Here is a 4590-nt window from a genome sequence, read left to right as displayed (position 1 = left end):
GTAAAGGAGTGAGTGAGTGAGTGAGTAAGTGAGTGAAGGAGTGAGTGACGGACTGAGGGGCTGAGTAAAGGAGTAAGTGAGTGAGTGAGTGAGGGAGTGAATGAGTGAGTGAGTGAGGGAGGGAGGGAGGGAGTGAATGAGGGAATGATTGAGTGAGTGCGTGAGACAGGGAGTGTGTGAGTGAGTGAGTAAGTGAGTGAGTGAGTGAGTGAGTGTGGGAGTGAGTGAGTGAGTAAGTGAGTGAGTGAGTGAGTGCGTGAGTGAGTGAGTGAGTGAGTGAGTGAGTGAGTGAGACAGGGAGTGAGGGAGTGAGTTTGGTATAAGAGTGAATATCTCTTTATGTTTTTGCCCCCTGAGTGAATAATCCTAATAACCACAGAGTTTATTAATCACACAGATATAAATACTGAACTAACCAGAATTATATTTAATTTAATTAAATTCAATTTTATTTATATAGCACTTTTAACAATGGTCATTGTCTCAAAGCAGCTTCACAAAATGAAAGAAATTCATAAAAAAATATATATATAATAATAATAATAATAATAATAATAATAATAATAATAAAGTGTGTATGTGTGAGAAAAATGTGTCTAGATAATAATGAGATGAATGAATGAAGATGAATGACAGTGGCAAGGAAAAACTCCCTGAGATGGCAATAGGAAGAAACCTTGAGAGGAACCAGACTCAACAGGGAACCCATCCTCATCTGGGTGATAACAGATAGAGATGATATAACATCATGTGTGTTATGCAGCTGAAAGTACAATATAACAGAAATTCTTTAAATTAACATGAAGTCCAGTTCAGCACAGGGAGTCAGTAGATGCAGAGGGCAGATGGGGTCTGGATCACTGGGAGCTCAGGAGCAGGATGTGTAGCTCCAACCATAGTATGGCAGAATCCAGCTGGAGCTGGTCCTTCTCTGGATGCCTCAGGATCCTCACAGGGTTGGCCTTTATCTACTGAAGCTGGTACAATCTCCAGATGCCTCGGGATGGGTAGAAAAGTACAGAACAGATGGAGAGAATTAGCGTAGTTGCCATTCAGAATAGATGTACTGAAGTATGAGGTTATGGGATGAGTTACGCGTATGCCAGATTAAAGAGATGCGTCTTGAGTCTACTTTTAAACTGGGAAACCGTGTCTGAGCCCCGAACACTGTCTGGAAGGCTATTCCAAAGCTTTGGAGTTAAATATGAAAATGCCCTGCCCCCTTTTGTAGATTTTAAAATTCTGGGAATTACCAGAAGTCCAGAGTTTTGTGATTCTAAGGAACGTGGTGGATTATAGCGTATCAGAAGACTGGTTAGGTATGTGGGAGCTAAACCATTTAAAGCCTTGTATGTAAGTAATACTATTTTGTAATTAATTCTAAATTGAACAGGTAGCCAGTGCAGGGATGATGATATTGGGGTTATATGATCATATTTTCTGGATCTAGTGAGAACCCTGGCGGCTGCATTTTGGACTAACTGAAGCTTGTTTATTGAGGATGCAGGACAACCACCTAGTAATGCATTACAATAGTCCAGTCTGGAGGTCATGAATGCATGAACTAGCTTTTCTGCATCAGATACGGATAAGATGCTCCTAAGTTTGGCGATATTTCTAAGATGGAAAAAGGCTGTTTTTGTGATATTGGAAATATGATTTTCAAAAGACAAGTTACTGTCTGCAGTTATAGTGATGATCAGAATCCTCACAATAACACCTGTGTGTGTGTGTGTGTGTGTGTGTGTCTGTGTGTTTTGAGTTAATGAATGACTCAGTTGACCCACTGTGGGGTTTTTCTTCCTCCTCTGTTCTTTTCTTCTTTGTTCTTTGATTGTTTCAAGTCGTATTTTATTTTAATTGCATGAAGGAGGAAAGTTTCTGTGTAAAGTTCTTGAGGTTTCAGAGACGGTTCATTTAGAAATCACTCTCTCAGACATCAGAGACTCCCGACGGGCTTTTAATGACTCACTGTAGTTTTGGTGAATTTAGGTAAAGTCTCCCTCTCTCTACCTGTCTCTCTCCCTCTCTCTCTCTATCTCTCCCTCTCTCTCACTCTCTCCCTCTCTCTCTCTCTCTCCCTCTCTCTCTCTCTCCCTCTCTCTCCCTCTCTCTCTCTCTCCCTCTCTCTCTCCCTCTCTCTCTCTCTCCCTCTCTCTCCCTCTCTCTCTCTCTCCCTCTCTCTCCCTCTCTCTCTCTCTCACTCTCTCCCTCTCTCTACCTGTCTCTCTCCCTCTCTCTCCCTCTCTCTCTCTCTCACTCTCTCCCTCTCTCTCTCCCTCTCTCTCCCTCTCTCTCTCTCTCTCTCCCTCTCTCTCCCTCTCTCCCTCTCTCTCACTCTCTCCCTCTCTCTCTCTCTCTCTCTCTCTCCCCCTCTCTCTCTCTACTTGTCTCTCTCTCTCTGCAATTGTATTTTATCATTTGTATTGGCAAAGCTCAGTTACAGAGAGAGAGAGAGAGAGAGAGAGAGACGCTAATCAAATAAAAATATAAATAAATAGCTAAGATATAAAACTACACAGTTAAAAGCAGGAGTGAAGTATATGAATAGATAAACATGAAATGACCAAAATGAAATAATAACTGGGTGTCACAGGTCGACTCAGCGGGACACTTGTTGTTCTTGTTAGCGGAAACGTTCCACTGCTTCTCCAAGGAGCTTCTAGTCTGAGGGACGTCGATGAGATTCCACATGTTTGTTTTCTCCTGGGTGGAGGATCCTCCCCTGTCGGCTCATTATGTGAAGAATGGAGAAGGTGAGAGTAGGAGGGAGAGTCGTTAGAGAGAGTGGTTAAGAAGAACCAGCAATACAGAGAGATTAGGGAGAGTCTGTATAATAAGGTGCAGTCCGTAGGTGTGGGGTTCCTGGTGGACCTTTGAAGAGATATGTGAAGAGATATGAAAATAGCTGGAATCTTATCAACTTCCCTCCAACTGAAGAAGCTCCTTAGATGAGCAGTAGAAGGTTTGGGGTAACAAGAAAGAGGGACCTGGAGTAATATTAGCTATAAAATAGTTTTATTGAGGAATAAGTGCTTCTGTTAAAAAGTAAAAAAGCCTCCTTCTGCCCTCAAACCCTACAGAAGCCCTGCAGCCTGTGTGTCATGTTAGAGTAAACACAGTCCAGCTCTGAGTCTGGTCTTCAGAAGGTGTTTAGTGTTGTATTTGGGTTCAGTGTTTAACCGTCTTTCGTCCACGTGAGCGTCCATGTGGTGTTTCCTCCCACAGACACTGCCTCATGGGGAAAGAGCTCAACACCAGCAGATCCGACCACCTCGACTCCTCCACACCATCAGAGAGCTCTCATGGACCAGTGACCTTCACACTGACTGCGTACAGAGCCCTTATGGAGGCACGTGTCCCTGTCCCAACGGAGCATGTGCACTACTCAAGCTGTCCATGTCTTCCTCCAGTCTATTTAACTGACCTTTTGATCAGAGTTTAATGGTCTCTACATTAAAGTGTCACAAACCTCCAGTTTCCTAAAACACACACCACATTTTTTTTTCTTTTTTTTTAGAGAAGGACTAAAACCACCAGCGTGCAACTGGTTTGTAATTTCCCATTATATTTAGACCAATGAAAACTGGTTTGTTCTGAATGTTTTCCAGACGTTTTTATAAAGTTCTTCCGGGACATTTCTGTTGATGTCCGGCCCTCGTCCAGACTGTCCATGTCTGATGTTTCAGTTTCTCCGTGTCTTAGTTTTGGCGGCTCGTCTCTGCATGGTGAGTCCGTGGTGTTCAGTGTTGTACAGTGTTGTACAGTTCCCTATAAAACTCTATTACAGTCTGTCTCATTACTGCTGCTGTTGTGGTTGTGGTTGTGCCTGTGATGTGTTTGTGGTTGTGCCTGTGATGTGTTTGTGGTTGTGCCTGTGGTTGTGCCTGTGGTTGTGTTTGTGGTTGTGCCTGTGGTTGTGTTTGTGGTTGTGCCTGTGGTTGTGTTTGTGCCTGTGGTTGTGTTTGTGGTTGTGTCTGTGGTTGTGCCTGTGGTTGTGTTTGTGGTTGTGCCTGTGGTTGTGCCTGTGGTTGTGTTTGTGGTTGTGCCTGTGGTTGTGTTTGTGGTTGTGCCTGTGGTTGTGTTTGTGCCTGTGGTTGTGTTTGTGGTTGTGTCTGTGGTTGTGCCTGTGGTTGTGTTTGTGGTTGTGCCTGTGGTTGTGCCTGTGGTTGTGTTTGTGGTTGTGCCTGTGGTTGTGTTTGTGCCTGTGGTTGTGTTTGTGGTTGTGTCTGTGGTTGTGCCTGTGGTTGTGTTTGTGGTTGTGCCTGTGGTTGTGTTTGTGGTTGTGCCTGTGGTTGTGCCTGTGGTTGTGGTTGGACATTTAGAGGTTCCATATCTGACCATGAGGTCCGGTTCTCTGTTCTAGACTGAAGAGGTAAGAGTGTGGGGCACCAGTGGGCTTCCCCAGCCTTTCAGTTGAAGAGTGCCTTCTTCCTTACTTGTAGAGAGTTCTTCCTCCTGTCCTCCTTATTACTCAGTATTCTTCTTGGATCTCATCAATTCTTCATTTTGTTATGGCCTCAGTCAAGTCACGTAGGTTTTATTGTCACTTCAACCATATACAGTTAGTACACAGTGGAACGAAACAAT

This window comes from Clarias gariepinus, chromosome 9 (assembly GCF_024256425.1).
Source record: "Clarias gariepinus isolate MV-2021 ecotype Netherlands chromosome 9, CGAR_prim_01v2, whole genome shotgun sequence".
NCBI lineage: Eukaryota > Metazoa > Chordata > Actinopteri > Siluriformes > Clariidae > Clarias > Clarias gariepinus.
Note: the sequence above shows the minus strand (reverse complement) of the source record.